The sequence below is a fragment of the Tiliqua scincoides genome, chromosome 6 (genome assembly GCF_035046505.1).
Source record: "Tiliqua scincoides isolate rTilSci1 chromosome 6, rTilSci1.hap2, whole genome shotgun sequence".
NCBI lineage: Eukaryota > Metazoa > Chordata > Lepidosauria > Squamata > Scincidae > Tiliqua > Tiliqua scincoides.
The window spans coordinates 4,575,001-4,587,500 of record NC_089826.1 but is presented as its reverse complement, the minus strand read 5'-3'; positions in this window follow the sequence as shown (position 1 = coordinate 4,587,500).

Here is a 12,500-nt window from a genome sequence, read left to right as displayed (position 1 = left end):
GCTCGGAAGCTAAGCAGGGTCAGGCCTGGTTAGTACTTGGATGGGAGACCGCTTGGGAATACCGGGTGCTGTAGGCTTATACCATGATCTCGGAAGCTAAGCAGGGTCAGGCCTGGTTAGTACTTGGATGGGGGACCGCCTGGGAATACCGGGTGCTGTCGGCTTATACCATGAGCTCGGAAGCTAAGCAGGGTCAGGCCTGGTTAGTACTTGGATGGGGGACCGCCTGGGAATACCGGGTGCTGTAGGCTTATACCATGAGCTCGGAAGCTAAGCAGGGTCAGGCCTGGTTAGTACTTGGATGGGAGACCGCTTGGGAATACCGGGTGCTGTAGGCTTATACCATAGAGTTTCGAGACTGAAGGTTGCCAACCATGTAATATAACACAAGAATTTGGAACTGATGGTACAAACTCCCCAGTCTGTTTCCCTTTGCTGCCTCTGTTTTGCTCCACCACCCAAAATGGCTCCGAAGGGGAGGGATTGCTTAACCCTAACCCTAACCCTACACTGCATTTAGTGCAGCCAAGAAGCCAAACAGTGATTTAAAAAAAAATGTATTTTTATATGAAATCACATACTAGTGATGCCCAGATATTCCACCCCTCTGTATATGTTTGAAGTGCATTACAACCTTTTGGCCTCTTCCAGCAGTGTCACTATCTTGAATGGCCTGGCACAGTTTTCAGTCTAGTAGTGGTGGGGCTGGAGCACAAATGGAAAATCGATACCGGGGAATTATGCTGACAGCATCGAGATCGATAAGAGGTTGATGGATCACTTCCTCTCTTGGGAGTGATACCGAACAGTGCAAAACAATGGGTTCAGGCAAAATGCCCAGATCAGGATGGAAGGGAGGGGGAAAGAGGGGTGTGTGCAGGGGGTGTGCAGGGGGTGTGCAGGGGGAGGGGGGCTCCAGGTAGACCAGGAAAAGCTCCTTAGATTCTATAAGCCGTCCATCAATTATCTGAAAAGTGCTTTCTGTAAGCCTAAGAAAAGGAGACGAGAACTTAACACCTTAACTATACATCAAATGGTGCAGGTTTAAACAAGAACACTTTGCTTCTAGGGCAGTGATTCTCAAACTGTGGGTCAGGACCCATCAGGTGGGTCATGAGCCAATTTCAGGTGTGTCCCCATTCATTTCAATGTGTATTTTATTTTTTAATATATTAGACTGGATGCTGTCATGGTATGTGACTGCATTCGGGGATCAGGCTACCACATATATGCTTTTAACAGTGATAGTCCATGGGGCTTACTCCTGGGTAGGTATGGATAGGATCGTAGCCGTTGGGATGTTTGGGGATTTTTTTTTTTTTAAACAGATCAGCATCTGGTTAGGAGGGTTCTTCTTTATTTTAAATAAATTTTTAAACTTATCACAAACTTTTAATTTACTTACTTAATTGATTGATTTGATTTGGTCATATGGGAGGGTGTTAAAAATTTTCGTGCTTGATGATGTGACTTCTGGTCATGACACTTCTAGGTTAATGACACCACTTCTGGTGGGTTCTGACAGACTGTCATTCTAAAAAGTGGGTCCCGGTACTTAAAGTTTGAGAACCACTAGTCTAGGGAAAGAGAATGAGAACTATTCACTTCAATGGGAGAAGCAAAGATGGGAACTGTAGGGAAGGACAGAGACTTGCCACAGATCCTCCTTTTGGAAGAGTGGGAACATCACATTTGCCCTTCTTTCACTAGTCTTGCCAACTGCAGCTTTGCCCCTGGAACTGAATATTATCCACAGCTCAGTTTAATCCACAGATTCCCAAAGTCTGCATTGTGGCATCCTGGGTCACTGTAGCACACTTAACAGGAGCATGTGGGATGTACCTGCTGGCCTCTTACTAGCTCTCCATCTTGGACTGCACAAAATCTTGCATGATCAAAGATGGCAGCACCTAAATCTCATGAGATGTGGTTCCCAACACCCTGGATTGAGCAAGAGTCTCACGTGAGCCAAGATGATGGCGCCCAGCTGAGCCAAGAAGAAGAGGCTGCAGGGGGATCGTGACTCCGATAAGTTTGGGAATCACCAGTTTAGTCCATGACAGAATGCAATGGCAGCTGGGTCCCTTGTGCAGCCCCTGCGAACTCTACAGCACCTCAGTCTTTACCCACTGGGTTGATTGAAACTGTTGTTTCTTAACCAGTGTTACCACTTGCCACCACGCTGACCTCGGAGGAATCACTGGAAGTGACTGGTGATGATGTCATCACCAGTTTCTTCCAGATTTGGAGACAATGACAGGACCTTCCAAGGTCAGTTAGAGGCTCAGGGTGGGTGGCCATGTTTTCTCTTGCGCTCCAAAATAGTGCACTAGAGTTCTGCCTGCTGGCTCAAGTTTTCTTTCACCATTGGAAGCTCCCTTCATGGCCTTACTGCCAGACGGTGGGTGCTATGTGTACCACCCAACACCTTCCGGCATACCACCAGTTGAGAACCACTGATTTAAACGGTAGCTGAATGGTTTCCCCTCTTTGAGTACGGTATCAAATGAATGGAAAATATTGTCTGCTCTTAAGCAGTGCGCACAGATGCTATTGATGGCTATTCTCATTAGTGCGGTCAATCCAAAAAGCTTAACTGAATGAAGTATAAGAAGGGGCAGTGAACCTGTTCTTGGTGCTGCCTTTGAAAAAGAATGGGATGAGGTGAAGTAGCTCAAAATTAGCAGAATTTTAATTCATACTGTTAAAAATTACTGATTACAAAGCATCTCTTTTTCCCCCTTTTGTATCAGTACTTATCTGAGGGCTGGCCAAGTTGACAGCTATTCAAACGCAAAAACAGTTGTGAAATAGTCAGTCATGCATTGATGGAATAGAGACACAAGAGGGCACCCCAAGCTTGATATTGTGGAGAAGTTCTCCACTACAAATCTTCCAGAAACAGATACACACAGAGGCACCTTGGGATTTAGATAGTTCAAACAGAGAGAATATCAGAGCAGACCTGGGCCGAACTGCCCATTTGTTCAGCACAAAAAGTGATCCTCTTTTAGAAAACATCTGCAAAGTAGTTTCAGTGCGCAGAGCATTGTGAGACCCACAGGGAACTGGCCCTCCTACTTATTTGTGGGGGCAGACACTCCTGCTGCCTGGGGCGTGATTTCCTTGGGTAAGCAAGCAGGTAGGCAGGCTCAGAGAGTAGAGCCAGGGATAGCACCCATCGATAGTCAGGCGGTTCAGTGAGAAAACCAGCATGGAGAGAAGCCATCAGATCAGACAGCTTAGCCCTCTGGGGTCATCTGATTTTCCAAGCCAAGCTGATGCTGAGTAGTTGAGTGCATGCGCCAAGGATCATCCTACAGCTGCCTTCTTTATCCAGCCACTTTAGTGGAGCAGCAGGGGTGGTGCCATGGGTCAGGTAAATCAGGCAATGGTTGTGGGTTTGTCCCCATCACTTTGACCCCAGTCCCACTGGAAGTTTTATGGTTGGTTGGCAACCTTCAGTCTCAAAAGACTCTGGTATAAGCCTACAGCACCTGGTATTCCCAAGCGGTCTCCCATCCAAGTACCCTGCTTAGCTTCCGAGATCAGACAAGATCAGGCATGTGCAGGGTACCCAATGCATTACAGGAGGTGGGCAAGGTTTTGCCCCAGAGACCCCAGCATCCCCGCATCAGCACAGGGTTTTGGGGACGGGTCCTGTGGCACACACACTGTGAACGTAAGTTCCATTGAAACCGGGTGACCAGATGTCCTCTTTTTCCAGGACATGTGCTCTTTTTTAGCCTCATGTCCTAGAAAATAATTTAAGTGTCCTCCTTTTCCCTGTGAGCGGGCCCTGAAGGTAGTGCATAGTCTTCTTGTAAATAATAAATTATACATAATAATATAGTTTTTAATTTAATAATGTAATATGGTGTTTAATTTAATCACATGAAATCAGTGTACAGTGTTTCAGCTTTTATTTTGTCATGTCCTACATTTTTCTTGGATGTCCTACTTTTTGGGGTGCCTCATGACCCTTGGGGTCATCTGCATGACCCTTGGGGTCATGACAGAACATAAGAACAGCCCTACTGGATCAGGCCATAGACCCATCTAGTCCAGCTTCCTGTATCTCACAGCGGCCCACCAAATGCCCCAGGGAGCACACCAGATAACAAGAGACCTGCAAGGCTTCCTGGGAATTGTAGTTAAGAACATAAGAACAGCCCCACTGGATCAGGCCATAGGTCCATCTAGTCCAGCTTCCTGTTTCTCACAGTGGCCGACATCTGGTCACCCTGCATTGAAATCAATTGGACCGTGAGGAGGTCCCTCTCTGTCTCCTGTCATTGTGCCCAGTGGTCAAGGTGACCAAAGTATCTCCCACTTCATCTCCCTGAAATCAGATAGTGCTGGCAAAAATGTGAGGAAAGACAGGAATGTACTTCCTACCAACCAGGAAGGCTGGGGGAGAGAGAGAGACGGCGGGAGCCATCAGTGGACGGAGGTGGGGAGAGAGATTGAAGGAACTACATGAGGTGAGAGAAGAAGACAGAAGCATTGAGTGACACTCTGTGAATGAAGGAGAAATTTCAGGAGCTGAGAGCAGAGTCACAGGGAAGAGACTCTGAAAGAAATGCAGAAAAGGAGCAAAAGTGCACATGGTGCAGTTGCATTTGTGGACAAGCCTAATCCCTTTGCACACCACTGTGTCCCTGTGATGCTCGTTGGAATGGTGTTACTGGCAGTGCACCTGTGCTGATGGATGGGCCCTGAGCTCTGCAGGAGAGCATGGAGGTGGAGCAGCCATTTTTGGACTACCAGTCAGGTCTGCCACAGCCCTTTGAGCAGCCGGCAGGATCAAATCGCAGGCGCGGGCATTGTGCGGAAGTCCAACAGTGGCATATTTTCCTGCCCTCCTAATCCACCTCCTGAAGCGACCACTACACCATGGCTCATGGGAGGACCGACTCAGGCTGTCCCTAACAACATATTCTTGAGGAATTGTGATAATGATTACAGGAAACAATTCAAAAAGCCTAGAAAACAACTCCAAAAATGGTTTGGGCATGTTTTGCCGCACAATTCTCGTACATTTCCAAGCGGAAAGTATAAACCTTCAGTTCCTCTCTCACAGGGGATGCACCACTAAGAAAGAGGAACTGAACCATGTAAACTGGCCCTTGCTGCTTTTCACAACTTAAATGGAGTCTGGTTCTCTTTTGGGCACTGCTGAGACATTGCGCCAGGAAAAGTTGTGCTAAACATATCAGGGTTGTGCAAATTAAGACACAACAGGCCAATTTCATGACTTTCCCTCTTAATTGCAATGTGTTCAACACTGAACATCGTTGGGCTCTTAAGAGAATGTGGAAATCACGTTTCATTGGCACTGAATTAAAACACAGCCCTGAGATAGGGAACGCTGTCAAGGAGATTATACACACAGCAGAGAGTGAATGAACTCTCTGACAGCCCAATCCTCTGCATGTCTACTCAGAAGTAAGTCCCATTAGAGTCAATGGGGCTTAGTCCCAGGAAAGTGTGGATAGGATTGGGCTGTGAGTCTGTTTCTGGGATGCCTCACAGAGCATGCCAAGAATATGATACCCAAAGCATGTGGCTGCGTCCTTGTCTGTTTTGCAAAGAGACACAATTTTTAGACTGCCTGTCAGGTCTGTCCTTTGAGCATCAGGCAGGTCAAATTAGAGGCCTGCATATAGTGTAAGAGTACCACAGTGGCATATTTTCCTGCCCCCTGGTAAAAAAGATATGGAAGATATGAAGATATGGGTTAATTGCTGGGCAAATTCCCCTCAGCTTCCCCTGAAAATCATTTCAGCTGGGTCTTTTTTTTTAAGCTTACCTAATCAATAATCAAAAATTTAAGCTTTTTTTTCATTCACAAGGAAAGCTCAAAAAACGTTAATGATTTAAGTATGCCCTTTGCCAGCCTGCTTGGCTTTGACAAGGTAGGAGGCCTTCACAGAGATAGGTCTGGCTGAAACCCTCCTGGTCTGCAAATGATGCATCTGTGGGCCTGATCCTATCCAACTTTCCAGATCCAGTGCAGCCGCAATGCAGCCCCAAGGTAAGGGAACAAACGTTCCTATACCTTGAGTAGGCCTATGTGACTGTACCCTCACTGCAGAATGCAGGGCACACCCCATTGGTATTGCTGCACTGGCCCTGGAAAATTGGATAGGATTGGGCCCTGAGTCTGCACACGGAGATCCTTCCTGGCTCAATAGAGACTAGTCAGGCCATTCCTATCTGTCCAGTGAACCTTCCTCATTATTCCTCCTGCTTCTGAAAGACGATGAATGTAAGGAAATCCCACTGAGATGTAGTAGCAAATCATTCCATTCATACAGCAAATTTCAAATGCACAGAGCTCTTCGTGAGCATGAACTCCAGAATCCTTATAGCAATCCCGTAAGGTAGGCCAGTGTGTATCACTATTCCCATATTTCTAAGTGGGGAGAAGCAGGGACTTGAATGAGTTCAGAAAATAAAGGTTTCTTGAAGGCCAATTATCAAGCCCATTGTTACATCATTGTTGTTTAAAGTTAATCTTCATTTTTTTACAATTTGCAAGAATACAAGAGCAAAATTAACCTAGAGACAGATATGAGCACAGAAAGGAAGGAAGGCAGGCAAATTTTACAGCACAATTAAAGTTGTTACTTCAAGAAAAGGAACAATGGGTTTGATCCCAACTAGCATTTGGATGAGCAGAAAGAGGACTGTGGAATTTTTGTAGACACCTCTCCTCTCTACTGGCAGTTGCCAGTATGATACCCTGCAATTTTCTTGGGGGTCCTTTCACCATTAGGATCTGCTTTTTTGGAGCCATTGGGGGCATCAGGACAGAGGAGGGGGTGGGAAAACTGCTCACGATTGTCTCAATCCAATCCATATCTACAAATGGGTTTAATTCCACCTCCCTCAAGAAATCTCTAGTAATATGAACTAAGTTCACTGTTGATTTTGGCCCTATGCTAGTTTGCTCTGAAATGTCCCACTGCATTCACTGGGAGTTTATTCCCAGGTAAGCATGCCTAGGATTGCAATCTTTAGAAGTTTCTATGAGCTTCAAGAAAGTAACAATTTTTTTTCCAGGAATAGATATTTATAGCATGGATTTATCATGCCCTCTAGCTGAGAGCCTGAGCACATTCCAGAATTGTTAAAAAAAACAACACATTTTGATCTTTGTGATAGTGACAGACTTCCAAACCTGTGCTCTTAGCCACAGTCATGCTTTTTTTCTTTTCTTTTTTTTTTTCTTTTTTAAAGCTCTGGGACTTAGGCTGCAGTTCCAACCACACTCTCCTGAGAGTAAGCCCCATTGAACACAATAGGACTTACTTCTGAGTAGACCTGGTTAGGATTGTGCCCTAAGTAGAGCACAACATCACACAACACAAATTAGAAGTAAAATCAGATACAGCTATGACAAACTGATATAGTTAAATGCAAACCCCATAGGTAATGGGAAATGGATGGGTCTCCAAGGGAAAGGAATTAGGGTATATTTTGTCAAGCTTGGTGAATGAGGGGCACTGGTAGATGGTGTATCTCATTGAAATGGAGTAGATTTAACTACCCTGCAACACATCCTGGTTTTTACAAACAAAAAAAGGTTTTACAACAAAAAAAGGTTTTTACAAGATATTGATTTTTTTTTGGGGGGGGGGAGGTACTACAGGGTGCAGAATTACTCACAGTCTGGCAGCCCACAGTATAAAGTACAGCAGTAACCAGGAGTTACGTCAGCCCATCCATTTTTTTCAAAACCCATGGCTTAACGTAACATCAAGGATCACACTATTAGTGAACAGCCAGTCCTCTGTGTCTACTCAATAGAAGTTCCACTAAGTTCAATGGGACTTATTCCCAGGTAAGTGTGTATACGATTGTAGCCTGATATCCTGGTATCATTTTAGAGGAGAGGAAAGTGCTTGTATTGAAACTGAAACAATTGAAGCTGCTTATATTAAGTCAAATTACTCGTCCATCCAGTCTAGCTCTTCAAGAAGTCAGCCAGAGGTCTTTGCCAGCATCTCATGACTGAGATCCTGTCACTGGAGATGCCAGGGACTCCCAGGAATTTGGGATCTTTTACAATCAAAGCATGTCAGGGCCCCTCCCTGAACACAAGTATTTAGAACCCGGTCACCAATATACAGCAAATCAAAGATGTAACTTTTCTTTTCAAGGCTTCATATCTCACAGTCACTGCGTGGTGTTTAGCCAGCAAATGACACTTACCTAAGAACAGAGGGGGAGATTCTCTTATATGTTCTTATGTTGCAAATTAAGCAACTCTCAGAATCAAAGTGACTGATTTGGCCAAGATGGAATTAATTGTCCCTACAAGGCAAAAAATCCCCCAGAAATCTACAAAAAAACAACAGCGTTTCACATGTGATAGCTGCTTTATCTTGCTTCTAATCTCAGTGTCCCCCCATACAGAACATACGAAAGGCATAAGGGTCAGACAGCCCAATCCTATGCATGTCTACTCAGAAGTAAGTCCCATTAGTGTCAATGGGGCTTACTCCCAGGAAAGTGTGGATAGGATTGGGCTGTAAGTCTTCGTGAAAAGCTAACAGAAAGGCATCAATCCCAGTCTGTTAACGGGTTGCATGGTTTGCTTCTGCAATGTATTCAAGAGTTGGCAGTTTTCAATAAAGTGATCACAGGTTGTCTGGGTCCTTTAGACATTTCACAATCAGTTAATTCAGCTATAAACACACACCAGCCTGTTAACTGTGCCACTTTTAACTGTTGTGTGTCTTTTAACACAACACATCTAATGTGCAAAGTGTCTGCCAGGATCCCTCACACCTTGAGCCTGCCATGTTAAAAAAGCTGGATTAAAAAAACAAAACTGGATTGTGTGTATACACAAAAAAACACCATACATCACACATACTGTGTGTGTGTGTGTGTGTACACATACACACACAAACATACGTTATATAGCACGCACACACACATCAAAGGCCTGATTCTCTCTTCAAGTTGCTAATTGTTGTCCCTACCCTGTGTGTTTTGGTTGGCAACCTTCAGTCTCGAAAGACTATGGTATAAGCCTACAGCACTCAGTATTCCAAGGCGGTCTCCCATCCAAGTACCAACCAGGCCTGACCTTGCTTAGCTTCCGAGATCATGGTATAAGCCCACAGCACTCGGTATTCCCAGGCGGTCTCCCATCCAAGTACCAACCAGGCCTGACCCTGCTTAGCTTCCGAGATCATGGTATAAGCCTACAGCACCCGGTATTCCCAGGCGGTCTCCCATCCCAGTACTAACCAGGCCTGACCCTGCTTAGCTTCTGAAATCATGGTAGAAGCCTCCAGCACCCGGTATTCCCAGGCAGTCTCCCACCCAAGTACTAACCAAGTCTGACCCTGCTTAGCTTCCAAGATCAGATGAGACTGGGCATGTGCAGGGTAACCAACAGTCTGCTTTATTCTCCAGACCCCACCTGAGCTCAGCTCAAAGATTGCAGCTCTCAGAGTGAAGCAAGGCAGCCCCAAAATGGCCATAATGCTGCTATATTCAGACCTGGATAATGAGAATTTCTTGCATTCCTTGTGGATGCTGCCAAAATTAGGAACCACACACAAGGAATATTTTTGCAGCCCCAGAGGAACGTCCGAAACAAACCTCTAAAAAAAGATTTAATTTACTTCTACAGGGAGCTTTCCAAAAAAGAAAAAGCACTTTTAAATTATTCAGCAAACCTTGTTTAAAGTAATCCCTAGGACCGAGGGAAACGAATAGAGACTTAGTCATTTCCGTTTAGGAGAACCTTCTTTGCTGCTATCCCAAGAAACTGAATGGATCAACAATTGCAAGAGAAACCGAGATAAAAAATTAATTATCCCTTGCAAGATTGGAGCAACTTTTGAGAAATACCCAATTCACAATTGTTTTGCTTTGGAAATGTTCCAAATGGATTTCAGGTCCATGGTACATTAATTCTTATTTCTTTCTCAATGATGCAAATATAAATGTACTATTGTTTTTCACCCCCCCCTTCCATAATTTGATGCCTTCTGCAAATATTTTCAACAATCACATTGGTAAAAGAGGACGTTAATCTCATAGGTTCTGCAGTATTTACTGTGGCCCCATTTCAAAGCCATTGCCGAAAATGACAATCCCGAATTCAAGAGGTGGACGCTTTCCAAATGCTCCCAAAGGTGCATTTCAATCAAGCCAAAAATCCAGCCAACTCCATTGTCCTCCGGCTAATTGGCTAACTTTCACTTCCCAAACAAATGGAAAGATAATGAAGATAATGAACCTGGGCTTCTCCCCACTTAGAACTTGGCTAAAAAGGCCACTGTCAAAGTAATGAGACAATAATGAGTACTCAAGAGCCATCTTTTCAGTCATTCTATGAGCTGCGCATGTCCTTCTGCCTCTTAATGTAGTGTCCATTCTTGTGTGCAGGTAACGTGCTCATGATTAGAGCAGTGGTGTAGCTAGAGGGGGTGCAAAACATTAAGTTTTGCAGGGAGCCTCACTGCAGTGCAGAAGCATTCCGTCCCCCCTTCAGAGCCGTTCTGGGCAGGGGGAGCAAAACGGAGGTGAATGCCGAAAGAATTAATGAAGGAATGCCTCTGTTTTGTTCCCCCACCCGGAATGACTCCAAAGGGGAGGGGACGCTTGCACACTGCGGTGAGGCTCCCTGCAAAACTTAGCACCTTGCCACCGCCCCTCTAGCTATGCCACTGGGTTTACCAAGCAGTCTGTATTTTGCAGGTTTGGACGGTGATATTGTATTCAGGTTGCAATCCTATACAGAATTGCAGGGATATAATGGGATTTATTTTTGAGTAAACCTGCAAAGGAACATTCTACAAATGAAATAACAAAAGCCGGCATCTGCAAAGCCCACTCCAAATTTGCCACCTTACGCAGCTCACTGCCTGGAAGGGCTGGCCCTGTTTTTCCCCCTACTCAACCTTCGCCTTCTGTCCCCACTAGAACTGACTGTTCTCTGTGGACTCAGGCCCTGAGTTGTGCAGAGTTCACCACCCATTCCAATCTCCAACTCATTCTGATCATCCCAAAAACAACAGTTTGCATCATTTTGAGAATGCTTCCTTTCAATAAGATTAGCCTTTCAATAGGATCAACCAATTAGATTGGCAGGTAATGAGGAAGAGGTATGACCTCACGTTATAGTGAGGTCTTAATCCTATGCAAATTTATGTGGAAGTAAATCTTGCATAGTAAAATACAGCTTGTGTAAATACTCACAAATGCTCCTTTTCTATTTAGCTGGGATAGTTTTTAATTCCGTTTTTCAATTGTTACGCATTTGCTTTTAAACAACTGCAACCCACTTGAAGAGACTAGAATGACATGAACTGGAGCAGCATTGCCCAAACCATGGGTCACGACCCACCAGTGGGTCTTGACTCTATGTTCAGGGTATCTCAACCCAATGGTCAATGTTGTCCCCAGAAGTCTTACAGAGTCCCCAGAGGTTGGTTCCAGGTTGCGCTGGCCTACAAGCCACTCCTTTGGCCATGGTGGGCTTCAGAATGTCTCCTGGACGTAAGTGGAAGCTACTTCTGGTTTCTGGGAGCAGCTTTCAGTTTATTTCCAGTTTGCTTCTGCAGCTTCCTGTCACATCAAGGAGGCAGTCTGAGGCCTGCAGAGACCAACGGAGTGGGTTGCGAACCAGAAACAGCCTCTGGGGACTCCAAGTAAGGCTTTTTGGGGCAGCGTTGAACATTGTATCATGACCTACCATACAGCATGAGGCAGGTCATGGAGCTCAAAAGTTTGGAAATCACTGAACTAGAGCTTTAAATGAAAGTAGAATAACTTTCAAAGTAGCAATAAATGGCAGAAGACACTTGAATGAAGAAGTTTAACCTTTTCATACCTGTACTGGAGCATGGCTGTGGGGTTGGTGGTGTCATACCAAGCTCCTGAACTTTAAAACTGACCACAAAAACCATTAATACCAAGCAGGTAGATGGGGACCAACAATCGGAATCCAAACCGTGGTGGACATTCACACCCTCCCCTTACTAAGGTTTCACAAAGTTTTGCAGAGAAAATGGTTGGCAACCTTCAGTCTCAAAAGACTATGGTATAGGCCTACAGCACCCAGTATTCCCAGGTGGTCTCCCATCCAAGTACTAACCAGGCCTGACCCTGCTTAGCTTCTGAGATTAGACAAGATCAGGCATGTGCAGGGTGAGCTCTTTGTATTTGAAAGGAAAATTAACCTCCCATCCAGTGACATTGACACATATCTGGTTTGGCCCTTAACTAGCAATATACTACATTAGCATGCTGAAAATAATTTTTGTTTTAGCCAGGAGGATCTGTTGTGTTTGTATATAGCTTGAGAAATGCAAATGGTTTTTGTAACTGCACAATTCAGCAGTTCCCCCTCCCCATTTCCTCTGCTACGAAAACAGTATCTCCTCTATCTGAATAACCTTGCCATTTAGATAAATAAACAGTGTATGTCAGAATAAGCACTTAGAGCAAGATTTGCTCATGGGAGCAAA